Source organism: Neoarius graeffei, chromosome 1 (assembly GCF_027579695.1).
Source record: "Neoarius graeffei isolate fNeoGra1 chromosome 1, fNeoGra1.pri, whole genome shotgun sequence".
In the NCBI taxonomy this organism is placed as follows: Eukaryota; Metazoa; Chordata; class Actinopteri; order Siluriformes; family Ariidae; genus Neoarius; species Neoarius graeffei.
The window spans coordinates 31,283,086-31,305,905 of NC_083569.1; the positions used below are offsets into that span (position 1 = coordinate 31,283,086).

The 22,820-nt window shown below is 43.7% G+C and overlaps 2 non-coding genes and 2 pseudogenes across 2 annotated transcripts; all 4 read right to left on the reverse strand.

Annotated features, from left to right (window-relative positions):
* Positions 1-8,145: 8,145 nt before the first annotated feature.
* LOC132884753 (general transcription factor II-I repeat domain-containing protein 2A-like) lies at positions 8,146-9,966 on the reverse strand (annotated as a pseudogene).
* A 9,193-nt stretch (positions 9,967-19,159) lies between these two features.
* On the reverse strand, positions 19,160-19,273 carry LOC132895966 (U5 spliceosomal RNA). The gene has a single exon (XR_009655887.1). It is a non-coding gene; the product is annotated as a U5 spliceosomal RNA (small nuclear RNA).
* Positions 19,274-20,798: 1,525 nt separating this feature from the next.
* LOC132897877 (U2 spliceosomal RNA) lies at positions 20,799-20,959 on the reverse strand (annotated as a pseudogene).
* Positions 20,960-21,106: 147 nt separating this feature from the next.
* Positions 21,107-21,220, reverse strand: LOC132896201 (U5 spliceosomal RNA). The gene has a single exon (XR_009655967.1). It is a non-coding gene; the product is annotated as a U5 spliceosomal RNA (small nuclear RNA).
* Between the last annotated feature and the right edge of the window lie 1,600 nt (positions 21,221-22,820).

The following is a 22,820-nucleotide window of genomic DNA, read 5'->3' on the forward strand; positions in this document are numbered from 1 at the left end:
TGACAGGTTAGTTATAGGGATATTGGATAAAGCGCTATCAGAGAAGCTACAGTTAATGTCTGACTTGATGCTCAACAAAGCGGTAGAGCTTGTGAGGCAGTCAGAGCAAGTGAAACAGCACGTTAGTGAGCAAGGCGCAAATGCTGTATGTGCACAAGTGAGTGAAGTCGCGTGCAAACATGTGCCATGCAGTGATAAGCAGAGGCACAGAAAGGGACATGGACACAATAACGGGGGCAGAGGACAACAAGGACGTAAATGCTCCAGATGTGGTCGGGCACATATGAAAGAAGACGTGTGCCCCGCACGAAACGCCAAATGCCACAAATGCAGAAAACTGGGACATTTTGCGGTTGTGTGACGCTCCCGTGTGGTCAACGAGGTTACTGCACCCTACAAGGATGGAGAAGGGAGTCAAACACATTTCCTAGGAGAAATAACAGACGTGGATGATTCAAACGTAGCAGCCACCTCCTGAGTCGCAATGTAGCTGCTGCCATGGGCTTGATAAAGCGAATAGAGGAGATCAAAAGCGTGGGACAGCTGAAAGATCCCCATCCAGCAGAAGTTGGCAAACTAAACATAAAGCCAATCAAAATCATTCTAAAAGAAGATGCCATACCTTACAGTGTGACCACTGCCAGGCGTGTGTCAGTACCCATGCTCCCAAAAGTGAAAAGAGAGCTAGACCATATGGTAACAAGCAGAGTGATACAACCAATCAAAGAGCCGACAGAGTGGTGTGCTCCAATGGTTGCTGTACAAAGGAAAAACAAAGACCAGCCAAGGATATGTATTGATTTAAAAATGCTAAATAAAGCTGTGAAGAGAGAAAAATATGTTCTACCCACCATAGATGATATCCTGCTCAAACTAACAGGTGCCAAGGTGTTTTCTCTTTTGGATGCAGCCAGTGGGTTTTGGCAAATACCAATAGACACTGAAAGTGCCAAACTCACAACATTCATAACCCCCTTTGGGAGATATTATTTTAACAGAATGCCCTTTGGGATCACAAGTGCACCTGAAATCTTTCAGTGTGAAATGACTGAGCTCCTGAAGGATCACGAAGGTGTAGCCATTTACATGGACAATATTCTCATATATTCAGACACTCCAGAGGAACATGAAGCAAGGCTACAGAAAGTCCTGGACACACTCAAGAATGCAGATTTAAAGTTAAACCACAAGAAATGTCTCCTGCATCAGCGTCAACTCAACTACCTTGGACATTGCATTGATGAGCATGGCATTAGACCAGATGAGGCCAAAGTCAAAGCCATTACTGATCTTGAGCCACCAAGCAATGTCTCTGGCCTAAGACGAGTCCTGGACATGATTCACTATTTAGGCAGATATTTGCCAAACCTGTCTGAAGTCACTAAGCCCCTCAATGACCTTCTCAAAAATGATGCAGCATGGGCCTGAAGCGCAGCACAGGAGGAAGCCTTCAAGAAGGTGAAACAGCTTATCACACAGTTGCCTGTACTAGCATTCTATGATGTAAGTAAGCCGACCATTGTTAGTGCAGATGCTAGCAGTTATGGCTTTGGAGGAGTCCTATTGCAGAAACACAATGGACAGTTGAAACCTGTTAGCTTCTGTTCCAGAACAGTCACCGAGGCTGAACAGCACTATGCACAAATCGAAAAAGAGTGTCTTGCTGCAGTCTGGGCTTGCGAGAAGTTTTCCAGATATCTGTATGGTTTAGACACCTTTATCCTGCAGAGTGACCACAAGCCCCTCATTCCATTAATAAACTGTAAAGGTCTCAACACTGTGCCGATTAGATGTCAAAGACTGTTGCTACGTATGATGCGCTATAACCCCACAGCTGAATATGTGCCAGGGAAAGAACTTGTTATAGCTGATACCCTTTCCAGACATCCTCAGGCAGCTGAGACGCAAGAAGTCACAGAGTTGACAAGTGAAATACAGGCCTACGAGGAAGCAGTCCACAAAGCATGGCCCATCTCGCCAACCAAGCTCGACCTGATCAAGCAGCAAACCCTGCTCGATGCTGAACTGCAAATGGTCCAGCATTATGTGATGACAGGTTGACCCAAGTATGCAGTTAAAGTGCCTGACAAGGTAAAAGCCTATTACTCTTCCAGACATAACCTCACTACTTCCAATGGACTGATATTGTTATCATGGACAACATTATGGTCACCAGAACCATCTCCATTCGGGCCAATCAGAAGCCATGACTGACAGGGGAAGTCTATAGGCTCCTGTGGGCTCAGAACGCCACCTTCAAAGCTGGGGACGAGGTGGGCCTGAGGACAGCTAGGGCCAATCTGTCACGAGGCATCAAGGTGGCCAAGAGACAGTATTCCAGGCACATTGCTGACCATTTCAATGACAGCAGAGACACCAGGAACCTGTGGCAGGGGATTCAGACCATCACAGACTACAAGCCCTCGCCACAGACCTGTGACAACTCCACGTCTCTGCTGAATCAGTTGAATGACTTCTTCGCTCGCTTTGAGGCAGACAACAGCACCACGGCACAGAAGACCCCACCACCTCCCGGTGACCAGGTGTTGACGCTGTCCCCAGACAGCGTGAGGAGAGCTCTCAGGACAACAAATGCACAAAAAGCCCCGGGTCCTGATAATATTCCTGGTCGTGTCCTGAGAGACTGTGCCGAGGAGCTCACAGATGTCTTTACAGACATCTTCAACATCTCGTTGAGCCAGGCTGTTGTCCCCATGTGCCTCAAAACCACCACCATCATCCCGGTCACGAAGAAGCCGTCTCCCTCCTGCTTCAATGACTACCGCCCTGTCACACTCACACCCATCCTCATGAAGTGCTTCAAGTGGCTAGTCATGAGGCATATCAAGTCTGTCCTTCCCCCCGCCCTGGATCCTTTCCAGTTTGCATATCAGTCCAACCGTTCGACCGATGACGCCATCTCCACTGCCCTCCACTCAGCCCTCACCCACCTGGAGACAAAAGACTCGTATGTCAGAATGCTGTTCATAGACTTTAGCTCAGCATTCAACACAATCATTCCTCAGCAGCTCATTCACAAACTGGACCAGCTGGGACTCAACACCTCCCTGTGCAACTGGCTGCTGGACTTCCTGACGGGGAAACCACAGACTGTACGGGTCGGCAGCAACTCCTCCAGCACCATCACACTGAACACGGGGGCCCCCCAAGGATGTGTGCTAAACCCCCTCCTCTTCACTCTGCTGACCCATGACTGCACACCAACATCCAGCTCAAATCTCTTCATTAAGTTTGCGGATGACACGACTGTGGTGGGTCTCATCAACAATGGCGATGAGACAATCTACAGGAGTGAGGTGAGCCGCTTGGCCATGTGGTGCAAGGACAACAATCTCCATCTGAACGTGGAGAAGACAAAGGAGATTGTTGTGGACTTCAGGAGAGAGCACACCCAGCATGCTCCACTATCTATCGACAGTGCTGCAGTGGAGATGGTGAGCAGCACCAAGTTTCTGGGTGTGCACATCTCTGAAGACCTGTCCTGGAGCAACAACACCACATCACTGGCCAAAAAAGCCCAACAGCATCTGTACTTCCTCTGCAAACTGAGGAGAGCAAGAGCCCCGGCCCCCATCATGCACACTTTCTACAGAGGCACCATCAAGAACATCCTGACCAGGTGCATCACCGTGTGGTACGGCGCCTGCACTGTGTCCTGCTGCAAGTCTCTACAGCGCATCGTGAGAGCAGCTGAGAGGATCATTGGTGTCTCTCTCCCTTCTCTAATGGATATTTATAACTCCCGCCTCACATGCAAAGCCATCAGGATTGCAGGTGACCCCACCCACCCACCTATCTCACAGCCTCTTAAGCCTACTGCCGTCGGGGAGGAGACTGCGGAGTCTCCGGGCCAAAACCAGCAGGCTCAAGAACAGTTTCTTTCACCAGGCAGTCAGGAGGCTCAACTCCCTCCCTGTTCTGCCCCTCCTCCCCCCTCTGCCCCCGCCACAGATTCTGCTCGCACACCCCCCTTCAGCATCTGACATGTCATCCTCACAGTTTCCTCCCCCAACACACACACACACACACACACACACACACACACATACATCTCATCGTTCATTAACACACTGAACTCAGGGACCGCACATCTCACTTTACCTCGCTCGTTTGCACTATTCCGCACTACCTCACTTTAACAGCTGCTAGTTTGTTTATACTGCTTATTTCATGTTTCATGTTTACCTGCTATACCTCAAGTGCCCTTGACTGTTTGGTTATTTGAACCAATTTGTGTGTGTGTGTGTGTGTGTGTGTGTGTGTGTATATATATGAGTGTTTAGTCTAGGTCTAGTTCATATCTAGAGTGTTTATACAGTTTATATTGTCTGTGTTTAGTCTGTGTGTAGTTCTTATCTAGTGTTTACACTGTTTATATTGTCTGAGTGTTTAGTCTGTCTTGTTCTTATCTAGTGTTTATACTGTTTATTTATACTGTTTATATTGTTTGAGTGTTTAGTCTATGTCTTGTTCTTATCTAGTGTTTATACTGTTTATTTATACTGTTTATATTGTTTGAGTGTTTAGTCTATGTCTAGTTCCTATCTAGAGTGTTTATACTGTTTATATTGTTTGTTTTTTCAATTATTCTATTTTTATTTATTGCATTGCCTGTTTGCACCGTGGGTCAGAGAGGACTGATATTTCATCTGTGCTGTATGTCGAGCATGTATGTCGAGCATGTATGTTGAGCATATTTGACAATAAAGTTGACATGACTTGACTTGTACAATGATAGAATAGTAGTACCACACAAGATGAGGCTAGAGATACTGCAGCGCATACATGATGGACACCAAGGCACTGTCAAATGCAGAGAACATGCTAGGTGTAGTGTGTGGTGGCCTGGGATAAGTAGAGACATTCAGGGAATAGTCAGCACATGTAAACACTGTCAAGAGTCCAGGCCTACACAGAAAAGAGAACCCCTGATCACTACCCCACTTCCTAGCCATCCATAGGAAAGAGTAGCAGCTGATATGTGAGTTGAATAAACAAAACTACCTGATAGTTGTTGACTATTTTTCAAGGTACATAGAAATAGCCTATCTCAAAGACATGTCCAGTGAAACCATCAGAGCTAAACTGAAAAAAACATATTTGCCAGATGGGGATGTCCAGATGAGTTAATCACAGATAATGGTCCCCAGTTCTCAGGCAGAGCTTTTGCACAGTTTTCTCAGGAGTATGACTTTAGACACATAACAACTAGTCCTCACTATGCTCAGGCTAATGGAGAGGCAGAAAGAGCTGTAAAGACAGCCAAACGAATCCTGAAACAGACTGATCCTTTCTTAGCCCTCATGAGCTATAGAGCGACCCCGCTGCAGGCCACGGGTGTGAGTCCATCTCAGCTTATGCTTGGCAGGCAGATCCACACCACAGTTCCTATTTTGGAATCTAAGCTACAACCTGCATGGCCAGATCTCCAACAGGTCACAATTTATCATTAAACTATACATGCCTTTTTTCATTGTTCTACACAATTACAAAACTTCAATATTGAAATAAAGTTTTTTAAAAAGTGTGAAGTTTATTGTACATTATTGAAGTTTTGTAATTGTGTAGAACAATGACATTTACTCTTAAAAAGTGAATGAACCATGATTCAAGTTAACTGTTGAATAAAATTGTACCATTTTGTGTATTTCTAAAAAAATTATTAACTATTATGAGTGGTTAAAAAGATAATTCATCATTGCATACTTCCTTATGTAAGGCAAATCTATTCAAGCTTCAATTTATGAATTCTGTATTTATACTAAGCTTAATCTATTTGTACTAGAGATTTTCTCAAAATGGCTGGTACCTTTTAGAAAAAGATGTAACCTCTGCACCACTCAAAATCCTCCCACTATTCTGATTTGCATTTGTATAGCTTGCAGCATTTTCATTTTCATGTGAAAGCATCCCCGAGACTTAGGGGCTGGGGGGTGTCAACTGCCAAGCTCCTCCACGTCAATCCCTGGCAGTTTCTGTGCTGCCAACAAATTCCTGTGAACAGTCATTCAAGGAGAACTGAAGGCAATTTTTTTTTATTATCAAAATTTTATTTCTCATTTTATGAAATGCAGGAATGCATTTTTGATAGCTTTTTTGTCACTGCCATAGCATGTTATGAGTGTTTGAAATATGCTATGTAATATCAGTCCATATGCCAAAGCAATGGTTGTAAATGAGATTCGTTGAGACCTGTGCAAGACATTGTAGGATGGAAGTAAAACATACAGCGGAAATCAAAGTGACCAAAATCTGCCAACATTGTCAAAAGACACGTGTGCCCTCTTTCGAATGCTGATGTAATCAAGCCGGAAGTTTTGTTTGTTTTACTGACCAACTTAATTATATTTCCAAAATATAATTGAAGTTGGGGCGGCACGGTGGTGTAGTGGTTAGCGCTGTCGCCTCACAGCAAGAAGGTCCTGGGTCCGGGGCCGGCGAGGGCCTTTCTGTGCGGAGTTTGCATGTTCTCCCCGTGTCCGCATGGGTTTCCTCCGGGTGCTCCGGTTTCCCCCACAGTCTAAAGACATGCAGGTTAGGTTAACTGGTGACTCTAAATTGACCGTAGGTGTGAATGTGAGTGTGAATGGTTGTCTGTGTCTATGTGTCAGCCCTGTGATGACCTGGTGACTTGTCCAGGGTGTACCCCGCCTTTCGCCCGTAGTCAGCTGGGATAGGCTCCAGCTTGCCTGCGACCCTGTAGAAGGATAAAGCGGCTAGAGATAATGAGATAATTGAAGTTAGAATTTGATGCCTGCAACACACACTGTTAACATTAACACTGTTAACACTACTGACAAGAAGACCACATCTGCATTCCCAGGTCCAGGGAACAAAACTACCACCATCCTTACTTTCAGGTGATTGGCCCCTGCTAATTCTGCTCTGATGTCCTGCCTTTCAACAAGGGGATCTTCCATCAGATGCTTACAGTAGTCCTGGCTGAGGGGATGAGGATGAAATTCTTGTCCAGCCTGGCAATTCTCAAAAGCTGATGGGCCAAATGTTCTGATCTCTGTGGCCCCATGGACCTTGCCCAAGTCAGAAGTGAACTATGGACTACCAGTCAAGGGGTACACATCAGGCCTTGGAGGATTCAAGATGCACTTAGACCCTGATCAAATAAAGATTGATCCAAGATGTGGCATTTCTTTGACATAATTAAAGCTACAGATGATACAATTTTGTACATTTTATTGGTTTTGTAATCCATAGTATTTGTAATTTTTTAAGCAAGTAATACATAGTCATTAAAGATTCATCATTAATTAATGAGCAAATCATGCTCCATTCTTTTGTTCCTTCGAGGTTTGTTTGTGTTGCATGCGTAAGAACACAGCCAAAAGCTAATAAACTAGCAAGGTCATTCAACCACAAGGCCTTATTGAATCTTTCAAATACACTTGCAGTATGTTTGCTTGCTCTTCACTGTGTTTCTTGAGGCTCTAAGACAGGGGTGTCAAACTCATTTTGCTCAGGGGCCACATGGAGGAAAATCCATTCTCGCGTGGGCCGGACCGGTAAAATCATGGCATAATAGCTTAAAAATAATGACAACTTCAGATTGTTTTCTTTGTTTTAGTTTGGTTCAAAATAGTCCAAGAACATTCTGAAAATTGTACACAAAAACTGTACACATCACAAGTAAACAAAACACAGTGACAAAACAATTCAAATTAGTTAAAAATTCTGAGGACAAAATTGGTGCAATTTCAAGAACACAATGCCTCAGTGATTGGAACTTAGACTTTGTCTCAGTGTTTCTACAAAGGCATACAACTTTAAGTCACAGACTATCTGGGATTGAACAAAAACAAACAACTCTTCTAGGTATCAAATACCTAATTTGTCATTTCTACATCTTAATTCCGAGCTAAATCACCACACCATACAAACTGAAACTATTCAAGAGGGTTGAGTTACTCCCTGCCTTGTAGGCTACACTATTTATTGATAGAAAAATAAAAGCTGTGCAATGCATAAACAATTTCAATAAAACAAACTTATGAACTATGAATTATTACAGTAAATCACACACTGTTCACTTTCTTTAAATCTCCACAGAAGATATTCATTTTCACAGAACTATATCAGGGTGTTTCTCATGCGGCATTTTAAGTGCATTCAACCCACTGTATATTTTACTCCTGAAACCTGGCATCTTTTAGCTTTCACAAGTGCATCAATATCAGGTGTCACATCCTGAGTGACAGCCAATTTCAGGATGTCATTCAAGTGCTTGTGCGTGAGCCTTAAACGCAGCTTTGTTTTATTGATGCTCATTACGGAGAAAACTTGCTCACAAAGATATGTGGTTCCAAACATGCATAACACTTTTACAGCAAGGGCTGTCAAGTTGGGATAACCTGGCAAGAGATACTGATAAAATGTGTCCAAGCCGGCTGCGGCAAATTTGCCCTTCAAATCTGAGTCACACTGCAAGTCTATTATTTCAAGTTGGATGTTGACGGGCAGATCAGAGGCATTCACGGTGAATGGAGAGCAAAAAACTTTGAAGTCTTTCTCCAGTTCACCAAAAATCTGAAAGCGTTGCTCAAACTCCCGCAATAGTCCCGTTATCTTATCTTTGAACCGCTTCATGTCTACGGCATGTTGGGTCATGCACATGTCTTTCAGACAAGGAAAGTGAGCAGCATCACCACCCGCGAGTTGTCTCTCCCACAATGACAGCTTCAACTTGAACGCACATATGCTGTCATAATACTGCGTGACAACTTTGTTGCACCCTTGCAGCATTTTGTTCAAGTTATTCAGGTGCTCTGTAACATCCACCATAAATGCAAGGTCCTGTATCCATTCTGTGGACTGAAATTCTAACACTGGTTTGCCCTTTTTTTCCATTAACTGTTCAATTTCCACTCGTAAATTAAAGAACCTCCTCAGCACAGCACCTTGGCTTAACCATCTTACCTCGGTGTGGTATGGCAGGCCATAGTTGTGGTCTTTCTCTCTGAGAAGGCTGTCAAACTGATGGTGATTCAGGCCTCTGGATTGGATGAAATTAACAGTTCGGACGACTACCTCCATGACGTTTTCCATCTTTAATGACTTGCAACACAATGCCTCCTGATGCAATATACAGTGAAAAGTCCAAAAATCACGTCCTCCATTTGCCGTCTGAACTTTCTCTCTGAATCTTGTCATGACACCTGCTTTTTAACCGATCATTGATGACGCACCATCTGTAGCCAGGCTGACAGCGCGGGACCAGTCCACTCCGACCCTGTCCAGCACTCTGACGAGGGCAGTGAAAATATCTCCTGCTGTTGTGGTATCCGTCATTGGCACCAGCTCCAAGAACTCCTCGGTGATGATCAAAGTGTCATCAACTCCGCGGATGAATATGGCCAGTTGCACAACATCTGTAATGTCCGTGCTTTCATCAATTGCAACTGAAAAAGCAATAAATGACTTTACTTTGTGCTTCAATTGGCTGTCCGCATCTGCCGAAAGATCAGATATCCTGTCTGAAACTGGGTTTCTTGTCAGACTGATATTTGCAAAAGCCTGACGCTTTTCAGGGCACACAATCTCTGCAGCCTTCAGCATGCACGTCTTCAAAAATTCACCCTCACTGAATGGTTTTGAAGCCAGTGCAATTTTGTTAGCAATAAGGTAGCTAGCTTTCACTGCAGCATCACCGATCTCTCGGCTGTGAGTAAACACAGACTGCTGTTTCTTCAGACCCGCCAACAATTCATTCACCTTCTCTCTTCTCTGTTGTCCTTGCAAGTGGTTGTATTTTTCAGCATGAAGAGTCTCATAGTGGCGCCAAAGGTTATATTCTTTCAGCACTGAAACGTGCTGTGAACACACCAAACACACAGGTTTCCCATTCACCTCTGTAAATAAATAGGATGATGACCATTTGTCTTGGAAAACTCTGCACTCTGTGTCGACTTTTCTCTTTTTTGATAAAGACATTTTGGGACAACGAGGGTGCCAAATCGCATAATGTTCAAAGTAGAAGACTTATTAGGCAGAATGAAAAGGTAGCTCCAGGCTAGCTGTCCTTGCTATACTTCCGCGCTATACCGCTCAGCGCGGCAAACAGTTTGCTTGCTTAACAGAATTGCTATTGCGACACCCAGTGGACACATTTAGAACAGCAGTTTCTTTTATTGTAAAATTGCAGCTCATTTTTATACTTTGTAAAATCATCTCACGGGCCGGATTAAACCTGTTTGCGGGCCTGATCTGGCCTGTGGGCTGTAAGTTTGACACCCCTGTTCTAAGACTAACCATAAGAAGCTACCCAGCCAAGAACCTGTTGCTGAAACACAAGTTCTGGTTGAAACTCTCAGCATGCTGTCACACATTGGGTCTTCTTACACACACACACACACACACACACACACACACACACACACACACACCAACCATGTCAAAGTGAAGCAGCTGCAACGGAAACAGAAATGAAAAAGCGGACAACCATCACTGCGTGCAAAACCACACCAGTTAAGAAACCACCTGACTGAAATGCATATTATTTAGAATTACAACTTGCCACTACATCCATTTGTACAATTCATGTGGTATTTCAGTACCTTTGGGAATGGATAAGTATTATGACCCTGTAAAATTCCTTCAGGACGCAGTGACTTACATCACCATTGGTGCAAGGTTGTTGCTAACTCACTACTCATAGCATGTGTACTGTTCATAATAAATGACATACAAAAAAAATCAGTTTTTTTCTTCATTTGCAAGGTCACATACTGAAACATACTGTAAATTAAAAATGTCAGACTCTAGATTTATAGTGAATACATTTCTCATACTTGATCTGTTTCTCTTAAACATCAGAATGGGGGAAAATGTGATCTCCGTCTTTGACTGTGGCATGGTTGTTGTTGGCAAATAGGTTGGTTTGAGTATTTCAGAAACTGATCTCCTGTGATATTTCACACAACAGTCTCTAGAGCTTACAAAGAAGGGGGGAATCCAGCAAGTGGAAGTTCTGCAGATGGAAAAGCCTTGTTTATGAGAGAGGCCAGAGGAGAATGATCAGACTGGAAGGTGCTGAAAGGAAGGCTATGATAAAACACTTTTTACACCCATGGAGAACAACACATTGAACCTTGAGGTAGACAAGCCACAACGTCAGAAGACCACATCTGCTGCTGTTGTATCGGGTCAGGATCATCCTCAGTTAAAACATTAGGGATGGGGTTGCTGCTAGCACTAATGTTAATGCCTATAGCAGCATCAGATTTAGTGTTAATGCTATCTTCGGTGCTTGCCCAGATAGCAAATGATGTTATTTCAATGTTGATATTTGGTCAAGATGGTTGATTTACAGTTATAGTTGAACACTGATGGTGGATCAACCATTAATCAACCACTGATAAAATAAAAAGTTGAAAAAATGTGTTCGAATCAATGTAATGGTTGAAGGAAACATTTGATCAATGTTTAATATATGTTGATTTTGTTGTCATCATACACTGCACCACTGGACGGGAGCCTAGGGTGCACTCTGGGTGAGACCATTTTGTGTGTGTGGGGGGGGGTTCCTATATTTCATTGAATTTAATTTATTTAATTTAGAATTTTAATAGAGCACAAGGAACTATGAAGAATAGATTATTTATGGTTATGTGCAAATCTTGTGTGTGCAACATGTAAGGAAAAAATGAACAGAAAAACAAACATCTCCGTTTTCTACCGTACCGGCCGCTATTTGGAATGGTCCAAATAACCGTCTCTCAGAAGAACTTTCAGAAGAGCTTGAGCTCCGTTGACGATGAGACTTGCGACCATAGACTGTCCGTGCTTGCGACTGAAGAAATTTGCTTCAACAACACTGGTCAGTTCTCCTCTTTGTGGTAAGTGTGGTTAAAAATAGTGGTTAAGTGTATAGGCTTCGTAGTAGTGAAATGGTAGCTATAAAAGGACAGCCCTCTGTGACAATTAACCTGACATGTATTATCGTGATTTTCATAAGGTGAGGCAGGTCTGCTATGCTAGAAATGGCTAGGCTTACCCAGCAGGCCTTCAGCGAATTGGTGAAAAATTGGCTTCGGTACGCCCCTTGGCGTGTCGGAGGAAAGAAAAGGAACTAGATGTAAGTGAACTTGATATTCCTAAATTGCTGTTTTGTAAAAGTAAGAGGTGATTTGTAGTATTTGCTGTCTGCAAAACGTTCTATCATGAGCACTGACATAAATGTTGCCTCTGCTTCTCCCACAGCCTCCACTTCAGGATTGAAGTCTTTTTTTTTCTGTTGTTACTGACACAATAAAACAACAATAACAAACAATCCCTCTTCTGTTATTTCATTCAGTAATTGACAAATATGTATGTATGAATGTATGTGGTTGTATGCAGTGTTTGATCTGTCTGTGTAGGCTGATAGACACCCATGAAGTAACTCTGAATGAATAATAAAAGTAATTATACTCTATTAGCATATGTACCTTTTAGATAATGGTCAAACAGATATCGATTCAGTGTCATGACATGTCGATTTCCATTTAGATGATGGTTGAATCACCATTGATTCAGTATATTATTTCAAAATGAAATCAACGGAAATTTGAATGTAAGTTTCTATTTAGATGATGGTTAAATCACTATTGATTCAATGCTGATAGGGTTGAAAATTCAATGTTGATTCAACCCAAATTCAAGGGGACACTTTCAATATCATTTCAACATTATTTCAATGTTTTCTGCCAAATGCTATTTCAATGTTGATTCAACTGATTTTTGCTATCTGGGTGGGCAGTGCAAAAGACTTTTCTTTTGCTGGGGATAAGGGGTGGCTTGAATTTTCAGTAAGGGTACTCTGAAATTTATGGTTTCCCATTATGTGCCAGTGTCCACAGTTTAATTACTTCTGGCAAGGAGGTTATGCTTTCAGTTTGTTTGTTTGTTTGTAAGCAGGACGACAAGCTATCAACCCAATTTTCATGAAACTTGGTGGAAAAATGTAGCATGGGCAAAGAAAGAGCCCATTAAATTTTGGAGCAGATCCAACTCATAGGGCAGCTCAATGTATTGAATTTCGCTTTCAAAAACATTGTAGCATTTGACCTTGGCAGAGGTCTGCGCTCTCTGAGTGCCCTTCTAATTTCTATTGCAACACCCCGACACATATACACACGTGAACACAAGCAGTACCCAATGTATGACAGTCACAATGCCTTTCTGTGTTAAACACAATGTGAGATATTCAGCTCATCTCATCTCATCTCATTATCTCTAGCCGCTTTATCCTTCTACAGGGTCGCAGGCAAGCTGGAGCCTATCCCAGCTGACTACGGGCGAAAGGCGGGGTACACCCTGGACAAGTCGCCAGGTCATCACAGGGCTGACACATAGACACAGACAACCATTCACACTCACATTCACACCTACGGTCAATTTAGAGTCACCAGTTAACCTAACCTGCATGTCTTTGGACTGTGGGGGAAACCGGAGCACCCGGAGGAAACCCACGCGGACACGGGGAGAACATGCAAACTCCGCACAGAAAGGCCCTCGCCGGCCCCGGGGCTCGAACCCAGGACCTTCTTGCTGTGAGGCGACAGTGCTAACCACTACACCACCGTGCCGCCCGATATTCAGCTCACAGGACATATTTTTAAGGTTCTCAAGACAGCCTACATAAACACACCTCTGAATATAAAATTTCACAAATTAAGCAAATGGCCAAGGCTTGCTCACAAGCAGCAAGCAACAGACACAGGCTTATGCACATTTCAGCCTCAGATTCTCAGATCACATACTCGTCCTGCCAGTTACCAACACCTCAGCTAATGCACAAACAAGATTCTGTTCCATAAACCTAATGTTTAATGAATGAGTATCACAGAGATAACTATAAGAAGTCAGACTTTGTGTCTCAACTGCCAAAAGTATTAAATTTATAATTGGCAGCAGAGGAAAAAGAAATCATGCACTTAGCATTTAACAACTTCAGAACAAAAAAAAAAATTGTGTCTATTGAGTGAGTCATATGTGTAAGTTTCTGAAGTGAAAACAATCCATTATGATATTGCTAATCTCATCTCATTATCTGTAGCCGCTTTATCCTGTTCTACAGGGTCGCAGGCAAGCTGGAGCCTATCCCAGCTGACTACGGGCGAAAGGCGGGGTACACCCTGGACAAGTCGCCAGGTCATCACAGGGCTGACATATAGACACACAACCATTTATACTCACATTCACACCTACGGTCAATTTAGAGTCACCAGTTAACCTAACCTGCATGTCTTTGGATGGTGGGGGAAACCGGAGCACCCGGAGGAAACCCCCGTGGACACGGGGAGAACATGCAAACTCCGCACAGAAAGGCCCTTGCCGGCCACGGGGCTCAAACCCGGACCTTCTTGCTGTGAGCCGACAGTGCTAACCACTACACCACCGTGCTGCTCATGATATCGCTAATGATAAGTTAAAAAAAAAGAAAAAACTCTGGTCAAAAGTTCAATGTGCGTTGCACCCATTGGCTGAACCTGTGTTGGATTTATGTTTTTATTCCAAAAATAATCAGCTTACTTTATTTATGTATGTATTTATTTTTCAAAGTATAAATTTAATATTCACAAATACAAAAAATTTAAAATTCTAAATAAATTACAGAAATGTATTGAGGGTACTAAGGGGGTGTTATGGCAATCCTAGGAGTAGCTACAGTACCCCCAAGTCCCTCCAGAACACTGCCTATAACAGGTTGTAGTCCTCCCAGGAAAAAAAAAAAGATTTGGAGGAGCCCTGCCTGAAGCTGGTCTGGTCAAGCTGCCAAAAGTTCTCCTGAATCTGCTTCACTTGGTCAGTCATCATTTGGATGAACTCCACTGCATCCATTGTTCAGTCTAGTGTTCTGTCCTGGATAGATGCAAGTGCAGAGTATTTTATTTAAAATGAAGCACGTGAACAAAGACAAGGACTATGTAACAAACTAGACAAGCAGGAAATACACAAGAGTATATCACAGATACAACAACATATCAGGAGGATACTGACAACAGACACTAGATAACAGGTGTCTTCTGCTTTCTCGCCTTCGTTTTCAGTTGAAGGGCAGCTAACATTGTTGGAAGCTGCATTACATCCATCTGCCAGTACAGATGCATACAAGCACTCTAACAGTTCCTGATGTGGGTGGAGCACAGAAGCACGGCAGGCGAGAGTCGATGTTACACCCAAACACTTTATTGAGCTATTCAGCTTTTTTTTTTCCCTTTTACTCACTCACACATGCGTTGTGGTCAGGGAGAGAGACCCTTTTCTCTGCTCCATCCATGTAACACACACACACACACACACACACACACACACACAATAATTGACAGGAGGTGGAATGACTTAGCCACTTACCTTCCCTGACCCCGCCCTCCATTCACAGACTGCTGCTTGGCCATGCCCCCGCTGCCACAGACCCCCACCGCCCGACTCAGGCCGGGGAGCCATCCGGCCTGAAGCTGACTCTCCCCCGATGGGACAAGAAGTCCACCACCACCATCTGTGTCCCCGGCCTGTGGATCACCTCGAACTTAAATGGCTGGAGAGCGAGATACCAACGGGTGATTCAAGCATTGGCATCCTTCATGCGGTGGAGCCACTGGAGGGGTGCATGGTCCGAACAGAGAGTGAAAGGGTGCCCAGCAGGTAGTATCAGAGCACGAGGACCACCCACTTGATGGCAAGACACTCCTTCTCAATTGTGCTGTACTTACTCTCATGCATCAACAGTTTCCGGCTGATGTACTCTACCGTTCAAAAGTTTTGGGTCACTTTGAAATTTCCTTATTTTTGAAAGAAAAGCACTGTTCTTTTCAATGAAGATCACTTTAATCAGAAATACACTCTATACATTGCTAATGTGGTAAATGACTATTCTAGCTGCAAATGTCTGGTTTTTGGTGCAATATCTCCATAGGTGTATAGAGGCCCATTTCCAGCAACTATCACTCCAGTGTTCTAATGGTACAATGTGTTTGCTCATTGCCTCAGAAGGCTAATGGATGATTAGAAAACCCTTGTACAATTATGTTAGTACAGCTGAAAACAGTTTAGCTCTTTAGAGAAGCTATAAAACTGACCTTCCTTTGAGCAGATTGAGTTTCTGGAGCATCACATTTGTGGGGTCGATTAAATGCTCAAAATGGCCAGAAAAATGTCTTGACTATATTTTCTATTCATTTTACAACTTATGGTGGTAAATAAAAGTGTGACTTTTCATGGAAAACACAAAATTGTCTGGGTGACCCCAAACTTTTGAATGGTAGTGTACAGCACGGGGCGCTCCTCGCCCTCCACCTCCTGGGACAAAACGGCCCCCAGCCCTCTGTCTGATGCATCAGTCTGCAAAATAAAGGGGAGAGAGAAGTCAGGGGATTGTAAAAGTTGCCCCCCACACAGTGCAGCTTTTACCTCAGAGAAGGCCTGTTAGCACTGCTCCATCCAGTGGACTGGATCTGGAGCCCCCTTTTTAGTGAGATCGGTTAGCGGGCTGGTGACGTCTGAATAATTAGGTAGAAACCTATGATAATAGCCAGCCAGCCCCAAGAACCGTCTCACCTCCTTTTTGGTCTTGGGCCTCGACAGGCCACAATTGCTGCAGTCTTGTTAATTTAATTTGGGGACACACCTGCCCATGACCCAAGTGGAACCCCAAATACCGTATTTCCACTCGCCCAATCGCACACTTTTTCAGGTTAGCTGTGAGGCCCACTTGCCTCAGCGACTTTAGAATGGCCCTCAGGTTTTCCAAGTTCCATGGTCAATCATGACTATAGATTATTATGTCATCTAGATAGGTGGCCGCGTAGGCAGCGTGAGGGCAGAGGACCCTGTCCATAAGCTGCTGGAATGTAGCGGGTGCCCCAAACAACCCAAAAGGGAGCGTGACAAATTGGTGTAAACCAAACAGTGTGGAAAAGGCTGTTTTCTCTTGGGATAGAGGAGTCAAGGGGATCTGCCAATATCCCTTTGTTAGATCCAGCGTTGAATAAAAGTGAGCAGCACCTAACCGATCAAGCAACTCATCAATACGAGGCATTGGGTATGTGTCAAATTTAGACACTGCATATAGTCCACACAGAACCAGACCGACCCATCGGTCTTGGGAACCAGGGCCACCGGGCTGCTCCAGTCACTGTGGGACCCCTTGATTATGCCCATTTCGAGCATGGCCTTGAGTTTGTCCTGAACCACATTTTGCTTCTGTTTGGGCAAGCGGTAAGGGTGGGTATGCACTACCACCCCCAGGGGGATTTTGATGTGGTGTTCTATGAGGTGGGTACGACCAGGAAGGGGCGAGAACACATCGGAAAATTCCTTTTGCAACTTGGCTATCCCCGTGAGTTCGGCCGGGGAGAGGTGGTCTCCTCAAGGGACCGGAGTGGTCCGAGATGTTATCTTTTTCACCTCTGGCCCCAGCTCCGCCTTCTCCGGGACTACCTACACCAATGCCACGGGGACCCCCTCATTCCAGCGTTTTAAAAGGTTGAGGTAGTAGACTTGCAGTGCCCCACCCCATCCGTTCGCCACACCTTATAGTCGATGTCCCTGACTCGCCATCTGAACTCGAAGGGCCCTTGCCACTTGGCGACTAATTTGGAGCTCGATGTGGGCAATAATACGAGCACTTTGTCTCCCGGTGTGAACTCTCTAAGGTGCCTGCTCATCATACAGCTGGCTTTGACGTTCCTGTGCCTGCCACAAATTCTCCTGGGTTAGGTGCATGAGGGTGTGGAGTTTGGCGTGCAGGTCAAGAACGTACTGTATTTCGTTTTTACTAGGTGAAGGTCCCTCCTCCCAATTTTCCCATAGCACATCTAGAATGCCATGTGGCTTACGCCCATATAATAATTCAAACAGAGAAAACCCCGTGGAGGCTTGCGGGACCTCTTCTTCTGCGAATAACAGGGGCTCAAGCCACTTATCCCAATTACGCACATCTTCACTTACGAATTTCCGGATTATGTTCTTGAGTGTTCGGTTAAATTGCTCTACTAAGCCATCCATTTGTGGGTGATACACACTGGTGCGGATAGACTTAACCCCCAGTAACCCATACAGTTCACGCAGTGTGCATGACATAAACGAAGTGCCTTGGTCTGCCAGGATTTTTTTTGGAATCCCGACCCGGGAGATAAAGCGGAAGAGCGCTTCTGCAATACTGTGTGCTGAGATATTGCAGAGAGGCACTGCTTCCAGATATTGCTTTGCATAGTCCACCAGAACTAAAATAAAGCAATATCCCCGTGCTGACCGATCTAATGGCCCGACGAGATCCATCCCAATTCACTCAAACAGGGTCTCGATAGAGGAAGAGAGCGCAATGGCACTTTTGGAGTAGCCACGGGATTTACTAATTGGCATTCACAACATCCCCATAAATCCCTAGCCAATAGAACTGGGCCATTACTCAGGCTTGTGTTTTATCTTATCCTTAGTGTTCAACTATAGGACTAAAGCAAGCTGCATAAAATAAGGTTTCCTTGCAGCTCTTTGGAATTAACAGTGGAGTTATTAATTCATTAGTTTGAGTATCTTTTATCACTTGATAAAAAATTGATAAAATCAGATACTACACAAAAGTCAATGGTTTGAAATATACCACTTCCACATATTAAAATCCAGAAAGGTAAACACAGCTAGACTCCACCCCCAACAGCTGAATCCTTTCAAAGAGAGACGTTGTCTGTGTCTGTGTGTGTAGGGGAGTGTTTCATCTCATCTCATCTCATTATCTCTAGCCGCTTTATCCTTCTACAGGGTCGCAGGCAAGCTGGAGCCTATCCCAGCTGACTACGGGCGAAAGGCGGGGTACACCCCGGACAAGTCGCCAGGTCATCACAGGGCTGACACATAGACACAGACCATTCACACTCATACCTACGGTCAATTTAGAGTCACCAGTTAACCTAACCTGCATGTCTTTGGACTGTGGGGGAAACCGGAGCACCCGGAGGAAACCCACGCGGACACGGGGAGAACATGCAAACTCCACACAGAAAGGCCCTCGCCGGCCCCGGGGCTCGAACCCAGGACCTTCTTGCTGTGAGGCGACAGCGCTAACCACTACACCACCGTGCCGCCCCGGGGAGTGTTTCAATATGGAAAATTTGATATTTCTAACATTTGACCACTAAAAATGTACAGCTCTACCAGAGCAAAGCCTGCAAAAATAAATTGAACTCATTAACATTCCTCTCCCCGAAAATCTTTAGTAAAAGGCGAAAGATTTAACATCAATGAAGAGAAACCTGAGCTACACTTAACACTGGATCAGGTTAGTGAAACTGTATAGCGTGTTTTCACATGACGTCATCAAACTGGAAGTTGGCCATATTGAAGGCATCGGACAGATCAACAGCAAAGCAATCTGCATGAATTTTTCAATAAACTAACCAAATAATGGTGAATTACTGCACAGTTTTGGGTTGCCACAATCGCTCAGATCGTGAGAAACATCTGCACTTCTACTGATTACCTAAAATAATCGAAAATCAGGGGGAGGAAACCAGAAAACTGTCAGAGGAGCACCGTCGTCTCTGGCTTGCCAAACTAAACCAAGATCTGACCGACAAAAATCCGCACAAGACTGTGTTCAGTTCACTTTGTATCAGGTATGAGTTTTTTAAAGTTTTGATCAATGTCCTAAAATTAAGCATGACACCATATTTCTACTGTCTAGCCATGATGGTGCTTCTGTATGTTCTCTTGAGCGTAAGCTAAAGTTAAAAATCAGCCATCTGCTGTCAGCTGAGGTAGGCCCACAGGGGATGTGCACTCAGGACCTACACTATATCACTGTGCATGTAATGTACACAGTACACACCTTTGCTTTCACCAGACATTTGTCACCAAATTTCCGTGCTTTTCATTCCCTGACCCAGCCACGGCACATCTGGTTATAGGCTTCTAGTCCCTTGAAACATTTCAGATCCTCAGCAGTGTGTGGACTTGGAGAAAAAAATTAATTAGTTGATGTCTGGGTATGTCACAGCCAGCAGCAATGCATTGTCTTCACTCAGTTCCTCTCCTGTTTCATATGGTTCCAGGCCACTGATTAACTGCAGTTTCTTCAGATAGCAGGCTCTTACACTGGGCTCTGGGCCTTCTACATATTTTCTAGCAACTTCTATTTTCCTATTGCAAGTTTCTTTAGCCAATGCCATTAGAAAAATTGAGATTTTTTTTCTTTGCATGAAATGCAAGCATTGTTTATTTACGGAAATCAATGTCTCCAACATAGCATACATCTGAAACTTTCGTGTTTTGGTGATGTCGGTGAAAACACTCTATTGGAGGTGCAGAAATCTGGTGTAGGGTAAGGTGGTCTGGGCCAATCTCTTGCACCTTTACAGCTTTGTTAGCCATTGCAAACAGGCAGAGAAATGTCTGATCAACGAGAGTTCTTGATAAATAAATAAAAGAAAGAAAGGGGTGGGGGTGTTGAATTTTGAAAAGGAACAGTTGAGTGTTGTATGATCTGTCTAATGAAAAGTAGGAGAAAGAATTACTGCAGACTCATGGTCCAGTTGCTTGTTAAGCATAGAGAAAACCATGAAATGGGGAAAAATTAGGCCAAGCAAAGAAAAAAAATACTTTTTTCTTTACTTTTTGTACAAAGTAACTGTTTCTGGCACTACTATAATGCCACGTGGATGCATGTAATAGAAGAAACAAGCCCTAATTCTAGCTCCCTAGTATAAAACATCCATTTATCATCCTTATTTGAAGAGCACATCAAATGTGAAACTGGTCAATTAAAGAAAAAAAAGTATTTTTTTTTTAATAAAGGCACCATTTCTGGAGGTATTGCAATACCAGGTTGATGTGTGGAGCAAGCTCCTATTCCAGCTCTCTGTTCTAAAAGTCTGTTTAACATAACTTTCTCATTTAGAGAACACAGCAGATACTAAACTTGATCTTAGCCAAAAGGCCGAGAAGCGATAACTTTGTGTGCTTAATAGCTTTAAATATACCACTTCCAAATATTAAAATCCAGAAAGGTACAAACACAGCTAGACTCCATCCCAACAGCTGGATCCTTTTGAACAGAGGCATTGACTTGGGGGCGCATTGACCATGAAACATGTCCAGCTCTACCAGAGTAAAGCCTGCAAAACTAAGGTGCACTCATTAACATTCCTCTCCCCGGAAATCTTTAGTAAAAGGTGAAAGATTTCCATGTCAGTGAAGAGAAACCTGAGCTGCACTGAACACTGGATCAGGTTAGTGACACTGGATTGGAGGCTGTGAGACTCTCAGCGCTGCCGCTGTGATGCTTGTAGTTGTGGCTGAGCAGTTCATTATGGAAACACCTGGGATCTCCTTTAGGTCCTACCGAATAGCGGAGCTTCCATTCAAATGAAAACAAACATGCAACAGATGATGGACTTTGATATGTTTCAACTTCAATTTTATCATGAGAAGATAAATTTCTCGAAACTCACATGTATATTATTCTTTTTATTACTATAAACTACAGTGTGCTTTTGGGATTTATAGCAAAATGTTTTGAAAACAAAAGATAGACGATTCATGAAAACACTGACTGGATTCAGGTCAACTTGTCAGATCCCAAAGGATTTTGCAGTGATTTCAAAATCATCAGTTTTTTGCAGTGGCGGCTGGCTCATAGGGGGCGCTCGGGTGCCGCCCTCCCAGATGTAGAGGGGGAAAAAAATATTTTATATTATCAATGTAATTTTTACTTAATAGTGTGTCCTACATGCAATCTGAATTATTTAAACAACATTTCCACCGACTAACTCTCATGCAACAGTGAAGTTCCACTGACAGACTCCTATCATTTCTCTTCTTGGGCACTCATCAAAGCGCCCCAGAAGTGCAGTGAAATAGCCAATTGTGTATGGTTGCTAGGGAAAAATAATAAATATTTGGCCAATCAGCATTGCTGAATTTAATGGTTTTGGGGCACTGGAAATTTTGCCCCTGCTACAGAAAATGTGGGAACGTTTTGGATTGCTATGGTGATAAACTTGAGGTCTCAGGTCAGTCAGTCAGAGAGATGATGGCGACGACGACAGTTGAGGGGCAGCTTCCACCAAGAATTTTTTTCACCAACCGCCACTGCTATTTAGAATTAAATTCCTACAACTCTCATTTCTATTAATTCATTTTCACATGTTTTCTTTCTCTTTCAGCTTGTCACTTTTCTTGTGAAAGATTTCTTCGCCTTTCTCTCGCTCTTTCACCGCTTCTTTCCTTTTCTTCCTCTGTCAAAGCTCTCTTTCTCTTCCCGGTTTTGACTTCATCTTTCTCTCCTTGGTTAACTTGTTCTGACATCTTTTTAAAGTTTGTAAAAATGATGATTATGTTGTTGTGCGGGCAGCATGGTGGTGTAGTGGTTAGCGCTGTCGCCTCATGGCAAGAAGGTCCGGGTTCAAGCCCTGTGGCAGGTGAGGGCCTTTCTGTGCAGAGTTTGCATGTTGTCTGTGTGGGTTTCCTCCACAGTCCAAAAACATGCATGTTAGGTTAACTGGTGATTCTAAATTGACTGGAGGTGTGAATGTGAGTCTGTGTCTATGTGTCAGAACTGTGATGACCTGGTGACTTTTCCAGGGTGTGCCCTGCCTGTTGGCTGGGATGGGCTCCAGCTTGCCTGTGACCCTGTAGAAGCTAGAGCTATTAGGCAGCTAGAGATAATAAGATGAGGTGCTGTTTGAGTTGTTCTCAGTGGAAAAACCTGATAAATAAGAAATTATCTGTAGAGAAAAATAAGTTATGTAGGTGCGCTTTTGCTTCTACTTCCGGCCAAAATCAAACAGCCAATCAGAATCATGAGGGGC